Source organism: Taeniopygia guttata, chromosome 3, assembly GCF_048771995.1.
Source record: "Taeniopygia guttata chromosome 3, bTaeGut7.mat, whole genome shotgun sequence".
NCBI lineage: Eukaryota > Metazoa > Chordata > Aves > Passeriformes > Estrildidae > Taeniopygia > Taeniopygia guttata.
Window position 1 is genome coordinate 107,033,846 of NC_133027.1, and position 20,166 is coordinate 107,054,011.

A 20,166-nucleotide genomic window follows, 5' to 3' on the forward strand; every position below is an offset into this window, starting at 1 on the left:
TTCATTATCAAGCTATGGAAAAGGGAAAGAGAAGGTGACTCATAAGCTTTAACTGTTTAGAAATCAAAACTGTCACAGGGGTGGTAATTACACCGGGAAGGTGGTGAAAACTTTCAGTGACTACCCTCCAACCAGCATGCAGCTCACACCCTGCCAGGTCACCACCACCTTGGAGAGAGAGGATTTTCTTTTTTGAGAATAGCCCATGCTGGGTGCGAGAAGAGAGGTTTTGCTGAAATGCCACCTCCAATAGAGGACGTAACACGTACCCAAGGGTTCAGTGGTGCCACAGTTTCTCAGCAGTCAGGTGGATGTGCCATGAAACACAATCATTCCCTATGGACAGTGCAACACCTCCTGAGATTCGGGAGATTTCAAGAATACGACTCCTTGAGCCGATGAACACCTTCCTGCTGGTACAATCCTGCAGCTCCATAACCTCCTGAGCACATGCTATGCATAAATACAAATTCACAGGCAAGACGTCAGGCTCTTGACTTTTCAGCTCAGATCTACACAACAAAATCAGCAGTTTGGTTTTGTTTTCCTCTGAAGAGACCTCTCTTTTAGCAGAAAAACAAAGGATTCCTAGGCTTTTTCTTTGCTGACTAATTTTTCCCCATGTTTTTAGGCCCACAGAGGCAAATGGATACCAGCAAGCTGTTCCCACCAAGGGTGTAAAGCTGGTATTCCAGTGTCACAGGAGCACAATAACCCATTAGTACTGCACACCCACCACACAGTAGGAACACCAGGGACAGTATTTCTTGGGACAGCTGTGGACAAGTGTTGGCAAATGTCTCAGACCACTCCTTTCCGCACAGACATTGGGAGCTAAATATTACAGTGCATTTAAATGCTTTTTTAAGTCCCAGTTCCCTTAGTGCATCATTTTACATAGCCCCATGGAGCATTAAATCCAATTCTATATGGTTGCATACAAAATAGGAAGCACTTTCAACTGCCTGAAAGTTGATACTACAAGCAGAAATCCCATATATAGTATATTCATATATAATACCCATCCTCTCCCAGTATATATACTTTTCATAAATCAGTACATTAAAAATAAGATCTTATTTTAGCATAAGATATCATGAACAGTGCTAGACTCATTCAACCCTGGTTAATCAGCACAAATATTCCATTTGAAAAAGTGGTGTGAGTAATTCTGAGTGGAAATCAGAAAAAATGAGTAACAAAGGCCAATGGTAATAATAAGGCAAACACTCCTTATCATGCTGGGCAGAATAGCTGCAATGAGGCAGTATTGTCTTTTTATGCCACTTGAGGCTCACACCCTTATTTACAAAGGGATAGTGGGAGCTATTGAGAAATCCCTTCAATAATCCCAAAGAAGGGCAGATTTTTGCCATTGCTACCAGACCCATTAGTACCAACCTGCTGACTGAAGGCTTCACTCCACATAAGCACAAACCCTCAAGCCATTCTGATGGGCCAAATGTTTAATATTTTGTTGCCTCAGCAAAGCAAGTGGTGAACTCTGATATTGCTTCAATATCCTGATACATTGACCCTGACCCCATGGAAGAGTTTTCCCCTTCTCAGCTATTTCCACTGCCATGGATGGAACAGATCTGCAGCCAGCAGTGATGGGCATAACAACAGCACTGGTCAATCCAGACTGGCCTGATGAAGCTGATGATGGAGCCATTGCCTCCAGCTTACATGCAAAGTTAATATATGCTCAGGTTTCCTGAAATCTGAGAAGAAAAGCCCTAAGAAATCATGACAAGGGTTATTTAATGGTGCATAAGTGGTGCCCAGAATTCAAAAATCTCTATTCCAGGTCTGGCAGTGAAATCAACATCCTGGCCCTACTAAAGGTGTCACAGGTTTACCTCTTGTCTCCAGCTGAATGTGGAAGAGTTGAACGTCATGCAAGAGCAAGGCAAAAAGGAAAATTTTATTAAGTATCACTTTGGGAGATTGCTATGTCCAAAGCCTGGCTCTAATCCTGACTTTCAAGTGACACTTTTGTTAGCCCTAAGGTGTAGCCAGTGTTACCATTCTCCCCTGTGCTGATATGCCACGAGAAGCAGTGCCCTGCTGAATGAATGGGAGATGGAGATGGCTGAACAGCCTTTTAAAATAACATATGGTATCAATAAAACTGCCTAAAAAGCTCAAGGATTCTGCCCATGCTTCCTCATACCTCATGCACCAAACATGCAAGAGACATGCAGCACTTGCATCACACAGGCTCTTGCCACATCATGCCCCTTCTACTCAGAGCCCCAGCTGCTGTAAAACCTCTGCCACTCCCACACATCTCCCCGATGTGCTCACAGTCATGGGACAGCCTGTGCCTGAGCTGCCCTGGCCTGAACAGTCACCTCCATGAAGGTTCACCTGTGCAGGGGAACAGCTTCTGAGTCCATCAGATGTCCCTGCACTCATCTACCTTCTGCTGAAGGTCTGACCCCTTTCTATCTACCCATATCGAGGTCTCTGTTTCCATACAGGGCATTTCTACACCAGTGCTTCTGTCTCTCTCTTACCTAGTAACCACAAAGAAGCACATCAAAATAAGAGGGCAATTAAAGGAAGAAATCTTTGTTTCAGAAGAGAAGGAAAAAAACCGCTCTAAATCCAAAACACTAATATTTTCCTGCAATGTCTTCTGATACATAGGCCATGAAATGTGACCTACCCAAACAGATGCAGTGAGGACTATTCAAGGCTTCCGCTTTGGATCATCCTTTTTGGAAAATCCCCAGTAGCTGCAGACAAACCTCCCCTCTGGAAATCCCCTGCTCACTGCACTACTGTCCTTTTTTGCCTAGGGACAAAACCCCAGCTGTGCACTTTACTCTCCTATGTGGGTAGTGGGAGGTCAATCTTGCATGAACAACATTTGGACAGGAGGCAGAGGTTATTTTTGGCCGCCCTGATAAGGAAAGAAGTCCAGGCTGAGAAAGATAGGGAGGAATTAGACATGTCTGAGTTGGCATTTTCCCTACCAAGGGTAGGGGAAAGTTCAGCTGAAGAGGCAGCAAATGGGGGAGTCACAGGGATTGGAGCCAGGTCTTCCCCATGCTCCCAGCCCTTCTGTGACCCAAACCAGGCAAAGGGGACATATCCTGACCACAGGAACCACACTAAGTGTTCCACAATGGAGAATGGCCTTATCCAGCACAGTGCTGGCAGAATTGTTCCTTCATCTCACTGGGCAGGCTGGAACTGCAGCCCAGCAGAACACCATGGCCTGGGGTGACTGAGTCCCTCCTGAGTGACCTGGAATCTGCAGCCACCATGGTCATTCACAGACTGTAGCCACTTTAAAAACTACCAGCAACCTCAGGGATAGCTGCAGTTCCTGACAAATACCCCTCTCTCCTGTGCCAAGGAGATCTTGATACAAAAAAAAAAAAAAAAAAAAAAAAAAAGAGCTTGGCACAATAAATTGAGGGCTTCCCTTCATGAAATCAATGTTGGCAGGCATGATGAGCATGTCTGAGGGCAGACATAGGGCTGACAGCACACAGCAGTGATGTGTTGGACCTCAGCAGCGAGGGGAGCCAACACCTCCCTGCACAAAGGGTTAAAATTATGTCACTTCATGCATGAAGAGGGGGCCCAGCATGATGCCAAAACTCAGCTCCCTGCTGGAGCTGTCCCACATAAGGGACCCAACTCCTGCTTGGCCAAGTCACTACAGAAGTGAGCCTGCAGGAAGATAACCCATCACAGCTCCTCATGGAACACAAGGAAATGATTTTCACTTAGGATAACATTGGTTGTGACTCATCTGCCAAAACTGGAGGAGTAGTGACATTTCTGAGGTTCAGTACAAGGAGCAGACCATCAGCTCTTCTCTTGCTACCTCATCAGAAATGGAAATTGAAAAAAACCTGAAATATCCCAAGAATTGCTACCATACAGTCACATCCACAGACCCAAGGGCTCACACACAGCTGCAGCCAGGCTGAATCACCTTCATATCCTGGGGAGGGGGGTTGAGCAAGAAGCTGAACTGCCACAACCTTCCCAGGAGCTTTGCTTTGTGATGAAGCAAATACAATCTCCTTGAAGACTGCATGATGCTGCCATAGTTACTGCTTTGCTTCTTTCTAAGCCTCAACTTCTTTAGCTGTTTAATGCTTTGATGGCAGGCCAATAGAATCATTCCCACTTTCTAGAGGGAGAAAAGGGGTCACAAACAGGAAGCAGAAGTCCATAACAGTTTAAACAGATCTCAGCAGGACTGAGTTAGACCTTAGACTTGCCTTACCAGCAAGTCCAGCCTTCCTCTTTTCCCTGGTGTTTCTCACAGGTCTGATCTTGGACCTCTGAAGGCAGGTGAAAATGAAAGGAGGATGTGGATCTGTAACTCAAAGAGAAAGAAGAAGTCAATAAAGTCAACAGAGTTTTATTAAATAAGCACTAGGTCAGTCCAAATTCTGCATCTTGTATGTGTCTGGATAACACTATTTCCTTCAATAGAACTGTACAAGACATAAAAGAACACAGATAGTTTTACCTGACTGAAGGTGGGGAAATACTAAGCAGTGATCATTTTTTGGTCACTGAACAACTACGTAGGACACAGGTAAAAGGGATAAACTCTTACTGAAGCAGTTTGTAGGCAGGTGGCTGCACCTGCAGCCAGCTCTGCGCTGGTGTGTATATCCTGAGGGACCTGACACCATCCTCATGCCACTGCAAACCCACTGATTTTGGTGAGCCAGGTGGGATCTCTGGTGTAATCACTGCTCAAGGCAGGGCCTGCCTCAGAGATGCAGCTGACTCTGCAGCCTGATCCCACTGCTCAGCTTTTCTACAGAGTTTTAGAAATTACAGAGAAGAGGAGAGGAAGAAGTGGGAAGAAATTCCCAATCCAGCCATCAGGCTTCAGAAACTTCCAGGTAGTTGGTTCATCACCCTGGAAGGGATTTGATGGAAGGTTCATGCTGCACCATCCATTTCCTGCTGAGCTGCTGCCAGTGCAGTCAGCGCTGCAAAAACCCCACCACCGCAGCGTTGCAAATCTGGGTCAGCATCTTGAGGCACCCTGTGGAAACAAATGCTTCCTCCCTCCCTCTGTCCCTGCTCTGGCCAGGGTGTGCACTGGCATCATCTTTTCTTTGCATCCCCTCATCTGACAAGGATTTCCATCCACTACCCTTCACCCACGCAACACACCCACCCCACCATTTTTTGGACATGTTCCCAAATTCATTCCAAGCCCCCAGCAGGCGCAGAGCAGACATTTTTAGCGGGTGAAATGCAAAGGAAAATTCACATGGAACAACATGCCTTGCAGCTGGCATCTCAAGTGAACAAAATCAGGGCGTGCTCCAGATTTGCTGCAACTGCCCTGAGAAAGGTTTTTCAAAAGCCGCTGTCGTGCAAATGCTTCTGCTGTGCCGAGCTCATTAAAGTCTCCTCCTAATCTCCAGTGAATATTTGCCCAAGGGCCCTCAGCCCATGTCTTAAAATTGACATGAGACTGGAAGTCTCTGATAAAAGAAGATGCAAGACAGTGGCAGCCGGAGATATCAAAGGTCAAAGTTGAAATACACTGCAGATCCAAACAGATTTAGCCTGCTCATTTTTAGCTGCTTCCCATCAGTGCACCACACTTCCTCCTAAGTGCTACAGACAGAAAATAAGTGCAGGCTGCACTATCCATGTGGCAAGGTCCAGTGCAGAGTGGAGACTCCATTGCAGCCACACCTCTCTTGGGGAGGATGTGTCAGGGCATCCCGGTGGATCCACAGAGGCATCCCTGCTTCCTTCCCTTGAGTTGAGAGTCTTGTAGCTCCATTGCAATGGAGCATTTTCTCCAAATAATGGCATTTTCCTCACTTGAAGGTCTGATGGATCATTTATTTCTAAACCATCTGATAGGCAACAAAAGCCTTGAAATCTTTCTTCTAAACTTTCACTGGCCTCATAGTTTAATTTTCAGGTCACAGTCCTTTCCATCTCTTGTCTCCCTGCTCTGCATCAAAAATACCCATTACACAGCCAACCACCTCCCTGCTGTTCCAGGCTGCATCCTTTTCCAGCTGGGAAACACAAATGGCCATCCCTTCAATCCTGCTGGGCTAATTTAGGCTAGATAGGAACAGGACTGGGAAGCAATTCAAGGGAAAATTGTATCTGGTTGCCCACTATCTCAGAGAAATGTCCTCCGAAGTCAGCACTTCAGATGAAAAATGGGGCAAAAAAAGGAGAGGCATTGAACAGACCTCCACTTTATTCAGAGTAGGAAGTAAATGTTCAGAGAAGTTTCTTAGCAAGGTAGGAGCAGACAGAGACTAAGAGCTGTACACAGAAGGTGATTTTTTTTATTCCCCTTGGATTCAGGGATGTGGGCTGTACCATACTCAGCAGCTCCATTCCCAGTTTCTCCATCTCATGAAAGCAAGTCCCAAAGAGTCTAACTTGGGGTACTGGCTCCTAAGCAAAATCAATTCTTTAAGTTCATTAGGCACAGCCTTATCTAGGGTTTGGAGAAATTATTCGCTCAGAATGAAAACCTTTTTTAAAGTTTCATGAGCTAAAACATTCTTTGAAGGAGTACTTAATTTTGTAGAAAATAGCATTAAGGAAAAAAAAAGGAAACCAAAACCTGCACTAAATTTCTGCACTGCCTGCAAAGCCTCATTTCCTATTTCCTAACAAAAATGCTACCATGAAACAGTTTCAAATTTTTAATACTCTGCAAAAGTGTTAACAGTTACCGGCCACGTGTAATTCAAAAGAATCACATCTGATAACTCTGAGTCATCAAAACTGTGGCAAAAATCCTGCAAAATTAGGCATTTTGCAAGACTATCATTATTCTGCCCCTTAAATAAGCCTTATTAACAGGAAGAATCGAGGTGGCCCTGCAATAGCCTACTGCATGGAAGTTAATCAGAAGGAGCTAATTTCAGATCCAATGTTCCTGAAACATTTTGCTGGAAATTCTCACAGAGCCATTTAAAAAAAGGCTTTTTTTGAGGAGCTTGTCAGTTTAACCCACGTTTGAGGCTATTATTTGCCAAGCTGAGGAGTAGAGCCAGCTTGCACACAGCAGAGGGGTAGTGGAGGGCCCTCACGCACAAGTCCAGATAAGACTTCCAAATCAAATTAAAAGGCCTGCCTGAATATAATTTCCTTCTTTACTTGGGAACTGCTAAAAGACAATCAATAGCTACATGGCCTTTTCTTTTGTTTTAGATGATTTGGGGGTGAGGAAAAACATTGTTAATAGCACAAAAATCCATCCAAGCAGTACATGTTTGAAGCAATCCCAAGCACTAAAACTCTTATTAACAAGTTGCAGTAGTTCATTCTTCCTTTGGCCTGTTGGATGACGTTAGCAAGACAGTAGCTCATGGCAGGGCAGCAATCTAAGCACCATGGATGATTTAAAATCTTTCCCCTATTAGCAAAGCTGAGTAACTTTGTTATTTATGGCAAAAATTTTAAAAAAGCTTATAAGTGAAATAGAGAGTAAAATTCTCCTAAGCTTTTTGGTCTGGAAATTTAATTTTTCAGACACTGGTATCTGGCACAGGTCAGAGCAAGAAATGATGTAGTTTCAGGGACACATTCAACTCTAGCATTTCCAACACTGTGTCATGATAAACCTAAAAAGTCCAATTTTTAACTTTTTCTGTTAGCTAGAAATTATTTTGAAATAAATAAATTCAAAAGTGCAGAAATACCTCACATCTACAATACCACAATATGAAGTGCTGTTGCTTTTGTTAGGTTTTAATGTTAACATTCCCTTCAACTTAAATTGACCAAGTGAAAAGCAATAGGAGCACTGCTGGTTGAAACAAAATGCCTTCCTCATGTCACATCAATCCAGTCTGGCACCACTCAGAATAAGCTGAAGATGCCCAAAGCAGCCATGTGTCATCTCCTTCTACCCCCTGAATGCTGGTGTGGGCCTACAACATGTAATATATATATTGACAGACTCCATTTTCCAATACAAATGTGGTTTGGAGAAAAGCTCTGAGCCATCTCTGGGGAAAATGGTTCCAAAGGCTCTGTGTGAGACACACGAACACACAGGCTGAGCTGAGTGCTCTTCTGTCAAAAAACAGGCACAAATTCAGCACAAGGAGGCACAAAAGACATTTTACCAGGGGTACAATGACCTCTTCCTTGCTTTTTGTATCCTTGTGTAATAATTTCATACAGATTGCCAGGGCTTTTATTTTCCCCTTCTCTGTGCTCCGGGCCATGCGGATTCTACCGCAACCTACACATTAAACAGTCCCTGGCAGTACTCTATAATCACCCAGGAATGCAATGGGTGTCACATGGGGCTTTGCTCAATACAGCTGTTCACTGGCCCAGCTGAACAATAAACATTTGAAGTATGGCAAATGTTCTTTGAGGGAGAAGGTTTGTTATTAGTGTAAATACAAAAGGACTCTTGAAATGGCCCAACGACTTCAGCTTCACTTCAGGAGTACCCAAAGTTATGAAGCTGGAGAATACAGAAGTTGAAAACCAAGAGGCTATTTTCTTGTTATTCAAGCAGTGAGAATTCATTTTAAAATATCTGTATGACCTCAGGGGAGTCACAACCACAGAACCCAGAAGATTAAAGAAAATAAGCTTAAAATACCTTCCCCAAAGAGTCATGCATTTCTTTCTCGATTGTAAGAAGTGACGGGCAAACCTAAAAAGGTCCAGAGGTTTGGATACCTCTCCAGAGCAGCTGATGCCTTCTTAAAATCCCCCTCAGGGAAGATTTCTGCTCACATTTATTAGGAACAAGGAAGCTGCTAAGGATTGAGCTCATGCCTTTGCACTGCCAATCCAAGTCCTTCACTACCTGCTACTACACAAATAATTGGGTCTCCAAATCCAACACCAATAGAAACAATGCTGGCCAAACCACAGAAGAAATAAGCTGCAAAGAACCCATAGAAAGTTGTTCAGATGATATTTTCTGTGGGCAGAGAGTCCTGGGAGAGATTAAAACCATAGAGAGTCACAAAACAGAAGAAAATACAAGCCAGAGGCTTTCTCAGAGAGTGCAGCTTCCCCCATCAGAGATATTCTTCCTGTTATGCCAGACTACTCATAGCTGACTGTATTTGTACAGCAACCAGCCAGCAACTTTTTTTTTTTTTTAATTTGTATTTGCTTTGAATTACATGTTTTCTGGTGTCAGCTTTAGAAGTAGATAAAACCTAGCTGCGGCAACAGCTTTTAAATCAGCTATCATCTGTGCTTCAGTCAACAGAAACCTTTAATTAAAGCATTGAGTTACACGGGTTCTGGTTACCATATAACTAGCAACATCTTCAAATATTTGGATTGTAAACAATCTTCATAACTTGGAGACAGGCGTCATCTTTCCTACTTCACATTGAAGGCTTTGCAGGCATTTTGTAGAGGTCTGGTAACAGGGAATGACAGAAGGAAGTGCTGATAAGGTGCTGCAGCTCAGCAATAAGGTAGCACAGGAAAATACAGTAGGTATGTAATGGTTTGTGATCTCTTCTTTTCCTTGCTTTGGGAAAAAACTCTAGGATCTTTGCATTTATATTATCCCAGACCTGGATTTGATAGTGCACCAAGGCATGAAGCTCCCTAAGGCTCTGGTTGGAAGTACAAAAGGATGCTGATTTTACAGTACTTATTAGCCAGCTGCTTTCAGTAGTATAGAGCTACTTCTTTATGAGTGATATTGTAAGCATCCTATTTAATCTTGCTCTTCACATTCAGGAGAAAGGACTTGCATATTAAAAAAAGAGCACTGGACATTAGAAGGATTTATGGAGGAAAAGAACAAGTGAAGAGATTCCTATTAGCTAGATGAAAAACATTAGATGTGCTAAATCAGTAGGTATTCTAATTAGCATACAATAAGTATCTGCTCAATTGAAATAGGCTGAGCCTGGCTAAAACACTCCACAGACCAGATGTAAAATGCTATTCAGACAGCCTTGTAAGTAACTTTAAATTCTTACTCAATTCAAGAGAATATGTGTATCTACACCTTTCTGTGAGCATCAATTACAAATTATTTCTGCCCCATATTCCTCTACCATCAATCAAGAAATAGTCTCTTGTCTATAGTCTAATACTAAAATATATGTCAAACAGGACCCCCTCACAGAAGAACAGACAGCAGATGATGGTAGACATATGGCTATCTGTAGAAATCCTGCCCTTATCCAAATCAATGAAATTGCTATATTTACCTATTCCACAAAGCACTCTGAGGTCTCTGGGTTTAGGTTTCACTTTAATGAAGCATTTCAGAGGAGGAAAAGCATCCAAGTGTAAAGCCATGACCCAAACCAGAGTCTGTACCTGCCACCAGTCCCTGAAGGAACATACATTTATGAGATCCCTGTCAGATCACAAGCTCATCAGGCTCGCCAGAAAGTCTCTGCATGATAACAGCTGCCCTAGAGGAGCCTCCTAAAACCCACTCTAAGCCTCAGCTATAAACATGATGTCTCCTCCATCTTTCACTTCTCTTGAGAGATGAGTCCAGCAGGCTTGCTCCTATGGTCATCAACTCCCAAAAATGACACTTTAGGGACATCACCTCCTCCCCTGGCCTTTGAGCATTAACTGTATTTTTATAGCAGCTGGCCTAGAAGGGGACACTCAGCTCCTTTCTCAGCCCACCACATACCTTCTCATGTGGCATTTAATTGCCAAACAGTCAGATTAGAAAGAGAGTTGATGAAAAGCAAAAGAAAGACAAGAACAGCTCTGCAGCTCTCACTCTGGAGTAAAACTCCACTGTTCATGGGACTAGAGAGAAAGAGGGAGAAAACAAGCACTGAGGGGGCATCAGTCTAGAGCCTGGTCAGGATGGAGTGGTCCCTGCTTCTGAGGCTGTGTTTGGGTTTTAATCAATAAGCACTCAATGTTAAGTGTATAAACAGCCACTGAAGGAGCTCCAATCTGGGCCAATGCCTAAGAGAATTCTATTAAAATGCAACAGACATTGCCTCATTATGAACTGCGCAGCACAAAATGTCCTATTTTGCAGAGCTAAGCATGAGACACCTTTGTCTTGTCTTGGAAGGTTTTTAAAGGGTTATGGTATCATATTCACCTCAGAGGAGAGATTTTCACTGACTCACCAAAGCAGGATCAGGTCGTTATGGAAATAGATCTTGCTAAACAGAGACACATCCCTGATGCTGGAGTGCCCAGCACATTGCCGTGCTTACATTTCTGCACTGGGGCACAGGACAGGCAAATGCTGGGAATATTGTTATTCTTCTGGCATCCCAAAGCCACACACCACACCACTTAAAGCACTGCCCTTAGGCACCTCACATTTATTTGCTTGTGTGCTCCCTGCCACAGGTATATTTCTGTTTGGATTTTTGGTTGGGGTTTTTTTGTGGGCTGCACTTCTAAATCCTTAATCTCTGCATTGGTTAAAGAGGCAAGGATGTATTGTGTGTTCAAAGCAGTGTAGATATAGCTATAAAGGCCCCCTCCTCTAATTAAAACCACCCATTAACTTTTTGTGTACAGAGAAACATAACACAGCAGGAAACAACTGTCATATCAAATACCCCCTTATGGTAATTGTGGTTAAATACTGACTTTTTAATGGTAACATACTTATAGGGGTTTGGCAACAGATGCAAAAATAAGTAATCACTTTTTCTGGAGGGCTACCAAAATGGCAGGTTTCCCAAGTCAATCAGTCCTCCCAGGGACTGGGAATGTAGAAAGCAATTTAATGCTGCAAGGAATATGACAATCTATTTATAATGGCACAGTGTGAGAGGCTGAGAGGAGAAACTGCAGCTGTTGTATAAGGATTATAACTGACTGATTGTTTCTAACAAAATGTATTGCTATATCAGAAGGAAGAACAAGTTTAGCTGCCTGACTGATTTTCTTTCCCTTGTACAGGTGTGGTGCCAGATTGAATGAAATCAGGCGCCAAGACTGAAAATGCTGCTTTCGATCTCCCCCTTGACACTCTGGGGTAGCTTTTGCCAGCTCTCTTGGGGACTGTCTGCATCAGAACCCATCCAGCCTTTGTTAAATGAAGAGGAAAAGTAGCCCAGATTCAGGAGAGCCCACGGGAGCATCACGAGGGATAGAGAGTGTCCCTGAACATTAAATAATAGTTCTCCCTCTTTGGTTCTTGAAAAAGCTTTGCTTCCTGTTTCATATTTACTTCTTTTCCAGCTTCCACGTGTATGTCTATGGGCTGTAAAATAACAGTCCCTCCATCCTAAAGGAAGGCTGCTTGCCAGCAGAGTAGCAAATGATTCCTGCATTCTATGTACAGCACATTACACATGCCAGATGTTATAATGACTGTTTAGGATCAAGGACACAAAAAACAGCAAACAGCAAAACTGTCAGAGCACCCAAAGCCACCCACTTCGAAGAAACCATGATCCTGCAGCTGGCCCATCCCCAGGACACTTGGGTTTGTACTGTGCTTTTCACCCTGGTTTGAAAGGGCCAAGGACTAGAGCAGCAGCAGTACAAGCCTTCTTTAGCAACATGTGTGAGGCCAGACATCCTTTGTAAAAACTGAAACAGAAAACAGGCTTAGCAAAACATGCTTTTATCAAATAGGATGCTAAGCATGATCTCGCTGTTAATATAAGCAAGGGGACTTTTTGCTCGTTGATGTGGTTAACCGTAGTGCAGGGTGTAGCTCATCTCCAAAATCTGTGCTCATGCTTTCCCTGCAAGAAGATAATCCAAGCCTGATGATTTCTTTCCTACACCCTTATCTATTACAACGTCAGCTAAAATCTGGGAGATAGAGTGATTTACATGCAAGAGCTTTCTCATCTCTCTATCTTACACCCTTGGAGCATGCATTTTCCATGGCTGTTTGGTATAAAAACAAACCTTGTCTTCAGTTTATGCATCCCACTGCCCCAACTTCCTGAAAGCCAGATACCAGCAGATATTTAGGAACCCACGGGTCTCATGATTGTAAGGATGAAGGGCTGGTAAAGACACCCAGACAATTAACATTAAAACATGTCTTCCACTGCTTTGTCTTTCCCCATCACCTCAAAATCATTCTCTGATAGACAAAGGTCTGGCGTGCACACTCAGGCTGTTGCCAGAGTGGCTATTCCTGTGGGTTGTTTCCAGCTAGCATGGTATATCTTGGATATGTGACACTTCTAAATATATTTTTGCCCATCAGGTGGGGGTCACCCCAGCATTGAGACAAAGCAGATCACAGCACATCACTAATCCAGCCACCAGCAGCTCTTCATCCCCACCCCACTCTAGCACAGCAAGTCACCTACACACACTAACCTTGCACCTGGAGGAGGCGGGGGTAGGGTTTTGTGCTGCTTGTAAAGAGGTTTATTGCTCTTTGAATCATACAGACTGCTGTGGCAATATGACTCTACCTGCACTTCCAGCCCTGCCCAGTGGCACAGAGGGAAAATAATTTTTTGTTATATTCTAGATGGCCAGCTGGGGCATGGGAATAAGATCTCCCTGTAAATATACACAGAGTTCTAGCATTTCTACAGCACCTTTCATCAGGGATCTTAAAGCACTTCAAAATATCAAACATCACCAGACCCTTGTATGGGCTGGGGTAGTGAAGGGAAACTGGGAGAGAGCTCTTACAATGCCTTGTTTCAGCAGGCTGCTGTAAGAACAAGAAACCACTTAGGTAACCTGAGAAACAGTGTATGGGGCTTCAGGGGATTTTTGCTTCCAGAAAGTTTCCATTTGCATTTATTTCAAAACTTCTCTTTCAAAGCATCTATCAGGAGATAATTAAAATTGTATTCAGAGACCTGGTGCCTTCTGGAAGCCTCAAGTCAGGCTCCATAGTTCTGCTGCATACACTAAAGAGCTACAGACATTGCCCAGTTATGACAACATGCACATAGATGGTCTGAATATACCAAACAACGATGTCAAGAAGCCAATGCAATTATTCTTCACTCTTCAACACTGAAGAATGAATTCAAGTAGTGCTTTAAAACCAAAACTAATTTATGCCATTAAAAGGTACCTTTTTACCCCTTCTAATTAGTTCAATGAGGCCTTACAACAATTAAAATTAGACCTAATAGGTTTTCAGTAACTAAATAAAAGATCTCAATATTGCCTACCCTTTGGCCTCAGCAAAACTGCAAAACTTTGCTATATCACTCCCCTCTGTGCTATAAGAGGCCCAAGTACATGGGATTTTCTCTCCTTCCCCCTCTCAACAGTTTAGTTTCTATGTGAAAGAAAACCAATCAGAGGCCAAAGGCAGCTCTAGCATGCTCCAGACAGGCTCACAGGGCACCTGCTGAGCACATCTTCCCCCCTCTTCAGCCAAGGCCCTCTGAGTGGTTGTGCCAGAACAGAAGCTCAACTTCTCCAGTCCACCACAATATGTGTGAAGAAGACATCACTCAAGGGGGATGAGAAGCACAAGCACACAGCAGGTGGGGATTGCTATAAGCAATCAAGGTGAATCCTGATGGTTCTGGGAGCTGAGAGCCCCCAAGCAATCCCCGCCAGGCGGTTCCCTCCCTAAATCACACACATCCCCACCCTTTCCTAAAGCCAAGGGGCAGAAAGAAGGGCACATCTGAGGGTCCATCCTCCCTGAAAACTTTTCCTGTGTAAGCTACTACCTTCAGGTACAGGATGATAGCAAAAGACCTCTGGCATAGCATCCTCTTTCTCCTTAAATCCATGAGCTTCACCCCAGAAGACATCTTATGTGCCCCTGAAAAGAGAGACCAGCACTTAGAACCAACTCTTCCATTGTGGTGAGTGGGTGCTATGGAAATATGGAAATTTATGGCAGCAGGCAGGTACACCATGGATCCAGGTGTTCCTGGCAGCTCAGGGTATTGACAGCTACCTTAGGTAGTCATATCCTGCAGCTTCAGCTCAGCAGCAGCTAAACCAGGTAGACAGGAGGAGCAGCACTCCATCTTAAGAAACATAGAAGCACTCTGATGAGGAATGCCCATACTGAGAAGAAGGTTACTTCATTTTAGTAGCTGGATCCTGCACATATCTCTTCAACTGAAGTCCTTTTATTAGTCATATTTTCATAGGTGCCAAGAATCTAGCTACAAAGAACACTGTACAACTCAGGCATGGAAAAAGTTAGTTCTTTGTGGTATTGCATTTTAGATGAAAAACCACTTCCTCTCTTCCACAGCAAAGCAAGAAAGTGTAGGCTTCAATTTTATCAGTCATTGCATCTTCACCTTCTTAACAAGTTTAAAGTCTCTGAGCCAAAAATGTATCTCTTCCTTTTTGACATTCATGTAAATTTGAAACATGTATAGCTTCATTGGAGTTTACAATGGTAAAAAGGATGAATGCTGGAATTTTGGGGTTTTTTCATTCAACAAGAACAAATTGTTTCACAGAATAATATGATTTCTCTTGAGAAGGCTCAGAAGTGACTTCTCAAGCTGCACCAACAAACCACATGGATTTTCAATGTGCTGCTGTACATGGATTCAAGGTGGGTTTCAGATGAGTTACCTTCTGTGGGATAACAGCAAGACTCTCTGGTGATGGAGTCACTGGAGAAAAGGAAGCACTCACTGTTGCTCACCACCCTTGTGGCTGGTCCCTACCAGTCACACCATAACCTGCTTTAATGATTTAAAGAACAAACCTTTTCCTCTTCTGGCATTTGTTATTTCTCCCACTTCTTATTACAGCAGAAACCCACAAGTATCTATTTTAAGGTTATCTTTACACCCTGAATTTTCACTAGCAGATTAAAAAAGGTTGGCAGTGGGGAGACGTATCTTTCTGTCCTTTATCTCATGCCTAGACATTCAGGTATCTTTAAGAGGGACATTACTTCTTTAGTGTCTTTCCCCAGTTGAGCTAAGTGTAATTTTCAGTGTATGTCTGTGGCTATCCATAACTTTTTTATCTGCCTCTCTGCTTAGCTAGCTGTCTGGTTTGATATTTCCAGTATGCACTTAACCAGGCTGGATATTCCCCTTTGTCTTTCCCCATAGTCATATGCATCAATCAGAGCCTTTTTTATTCTTTCTGCAGCAGATAGGGAAGAAATATAGATGGAGCCATGCTCACCAATGCTTCCAAAGAAGAAATAAATACCACACAAGAGGGTCCGGCTGTATCAACCTTAAGATGTGGTAATAATTTGAAATAGAATGTAGGTCCATAAAGCATTAAAAAAAGACCCCAAGTAATAACATTTTGTACTTATGTAAGAAAAATGTTGACCTCTTAAGCAGGAACAACAGTATGTCTCATAACAATATATGCCTGTGAGCTAAAGGCCTGGTTTTTATTATAGTCATTTAAGCAATGAATAATTTCAGATGTAGAAAAGACAAAATAATTTATACAGATATTACACCCATTTTGGTAGCAGAACAGGAAATGCTGCCCAGGTGACCTTCTTTGAGATTTTCACATTCCTAAGCTTTTAATAACTACTGTAATTGTTGAGGGTATTTAATTCATTGGTTTTAATAAAGCATGACAATAGCTGATGAACACTGCACCAGAATGTCACTGCTATCACTTTCCCTTTGGCACCTCAGCTTCCCAGCGTTCAGGAAACAGTTTCAGCACTCCCATCTGAGTTTTCAATAACAAATCTCAGATCCTAGTCAGTCTAGAATATTATTTTACCAATATTTTTCAGAAACATCATCATTCACACATCCTGCACCTACTGACTAAGTAGAAGGCAAAACCATCCGTCACTGGAATTAGTCTGCCACACAGCTGTCACTTGTGAGAAATAGGGATCCAGTGCTTCTTTCCCAATTTCCAGTCATTCCCATCTCTTGATACCTGACATGGAACACATTGTTGGCTGACACCAATGCCCCACCCTCTTTGCCCCAGAATTTTGCCCTTACAAGCTTGATACACCAAAATCCTTGGCTTGTTTCTGTGATTACAGAACAGTCTCTCTACCATGCTGCTGGTTTTTCATACTCACAGTTGTATTTTGTAGCAATACTTTGTATGAAGTTATTTTATATAAAAGGTTGAGCTCTGGGGAAAGTTTAAGCTATACCCCTCCAGGAATTACTGAGTTTGTTGACTGTGAGGAGAAAAAAAACCCCTGAATTTTCAAACTTTTTAAAAACATTTTAAACAAGTACAACTAATTAGAGTCTGATCAAAGCCAAGTGAAGCCCTCTGGAGCAGCTGCATTCCCTATATTTGTGGAAATCAGGCCATTTAGATAGTTATTTAAATAAGAAGTACTGGAACTAAGCCAAAGCCCTTTGAAATCAATGGGATTTTTTAATGACTTCAATGCAATTTGTATAATAGCTTTAGAAAATAACCTATTTTACTTAATTCATTGTTGCTGCTGACTGTCACAATATAGATTGAGATATTTTTCACTTGCAAAATCTATGCAGGGTGAATAAATTCACACAGAATTGCTTAAGTTGAAAGAGGTCATCTAGCCTCAAGCAGGGCCAGCTACACCAGGTTGCCTGAGACTCTGTCCAGATGGGTTTGGAATATCTTGAAGGATGGAGACCCCACAATCCTTCTGGGCAACCTGTCCCATTGTTTAAGTGCCATCACAGTTAAAAAAAAAAAAAAACCAAAAAAAAAAAAAAACCAAAAAAAACCCACACCAAACAAACACAAACCAAGCATTTACTGCTTTTCCCTTGTCCACCAAGGTAGTGATAACCTTGTAGAAGGCAAAATGGTTGTTCAAAGGTGATTTCATCTTTATAAATCAATCCATGCTGACAACTCCAAATAATCTTCTTGTCCCTTCATGTGTTAGGAAATACATTCCAGGAAGTTTTTCTCCTTCACCTTCCCAGGCATCAAGGTGAGGATGGTTATCCTGCAGTTTCTCAGAGGTCCTTCCTGCCTTTCTTGATACAGAAGCTCTAGAGGACCTTTAGGAACCTCTCCCAGTCATAATGACCATTTGACATAGTCAAAGATAATCAATGGCCTTGCAATGACATAAGCCAGGTCCCTCAGCTCTCAGGGGTGCACATCCAGTGTGGTTAAGTGCTCCCAAGCCTGAGCCTCCTTCACTGAGGGTAAGTCCTCCTTGTTCCAGACTTTTCCTCTAGCCTCAGGGACCTGGGATTCCCAAAAGCAAATTTTACTGGTCAAGTCTGAAGCAAAAACATCTGCTGCCCTTTGTTCATTTTCCTTCTTTTCAGAACAATCCCTTCTTGAGCTTGGAGGAGGTGAACCTTGAATGGGACCCAGCTCTCCTGGACTCTTTGTCTCTCCAAAGCCATGTCCTATGGGATTCTTCCGAGCAACTCTCCTAGGCTGAAGTCTGCTATCCAGAAACCCAGGGTTCTGCAGCCAAGGCTGACTTTGACTTATGCCCCAGTCTAGTTCTTCCTTGTCTGTGTCAGATCCAGGAAATCACCTTTCCCTGTTGGCTCCTTGATTACTTGTGCCAGAAGCATCATCAGGATACTCCAGAAGCTTCCCAGGTTGCTTGTGCCCTGCTGTATTATTCCACCAGCTATCATGTGGGTAGCCCATGAGGACAAGGACCTATAATCATGAGGCCTCTTTCATTTGTCTGAAGGCCTCATCTGTTACTTCTTCCTAATAGGACATCCATAGCAGATACCCATTACAACAGCACCCATATCAGACTGCCAACTCCTGGCCCATTCCAAGGCAAATGTTGTCAAAAATCTGTTTACAAGTTTCTATAAGTAAGAAAAAACTGTATTTTTGTGGTCATTTCTACTTAAAAAAAAAAACACCAAACCAACCAACCAAAAAAAGAAAAAAACAAACCAAAACAAAACAACAAAACCAGCCCAAAAAACACCAACCTGCAGCTCTGCAACTGAGTGCACTTTCCCATTACAAAGGTACAATGGACAAGTTCATTGTGCCAGGTCAGCCTTCAATTTTGGAATGTCATGCTGGCAACACAAGTGTGACACTACACACTCAAAGACTGTTTAATTCAAGGTTTTCTATCTGGCCTTTGATGAAAACTAACTTAGTGATGCTTGCAGGCCTGAACTAGATCTCACCAAAACATTTCACTTTAGAAGAGGGAAGAGTTTCGGAGAGATACAGATAAATTGGAAAGGAGCTCTGGGGGCAGCCTGTGTTGAGCTGTGCAAGCACAAGTGTTGGCAGAGCTGGTGATTTCATGTCTCCAGCATGTCCCAATGCACTTGTTCACGGCCCGGTGCCGGAGGATTCCATACACACAGTGAGCCATGCATCCTCTGAGGTCAGCAGGACAACATGCCTGGCCCTCCAGCCCCGAAAGCAACCATGCAGGAGTTGCAGCCAGGGTCTGCAGAGAGTCCAGACCACCAAGTCAATCCAGAGTGACAAGGCTATTCTGAGATCAAGCTGGAAAGGCAAGTCCAGGGGTGAGGATCTGGCCATCAATCAATAAGGTACCTGGCCAGGTGCAAGAGCAGGCTACAGAGGTACTCCCAAGCAAAGGGAGTTGATGCCTCTAAGGATAGGGAACAAATCCATGCTCACCTACCCGAAAAGGCCAGGGCCACCCACCCCCAGGAGGAGGCAGGCAATCCAGAGATATCTGGTTATAGGAGAGCCTTCCTATTTGTGAGGCGGCATTTTGCAGAAGAAAATTATGGCATCATTTCGGCTGCAAAAGACCTCTGAGATCACCAAGTCCAACCATAAACCTAACACTGCCAAGTTCACCAGAAAAGCCTAAAAATATGCTTGCCATAAGGGAAAATCTTTTCCTTTAATTTGGTCACATTGAGATCCCTCTCAGGTCTTGTTTCTCTGCTTCTCAGCCTCTCCTTTACTTCACAAAGCTATTTTCTGTTGCTCTAATAATAGATCACGCCGTAATTCTCATGACTAACACATAATTCTTGATGCAATCCAGGTCCTACCTCTGCTTGTCTGGAGTTCAGTCTTGACTGTCTAGCAATTGCTGAAAATGAAACTCAGGCAGAAACTAAGCCATGCTTGACTGAGCATACATTTTATTGTTCATCTCTCTGTTACTATTATATATGGCTCAATTATCATCTGCCTCTTTCAGGAATCTCAATGTGCACAATGATAGATCTTACTGAGACCTTGCAAGGAACAGGATCTTGCTGTGCCTGAATCCAATGCTCTTCCTTTAGTTTCTTGATTCACTCCTGTATGAGAGTGCACAATTTTTAACAAATCTGAATGACTTCAAGTCCCAGTTGGCTTATTTCCCTAAATACTGTT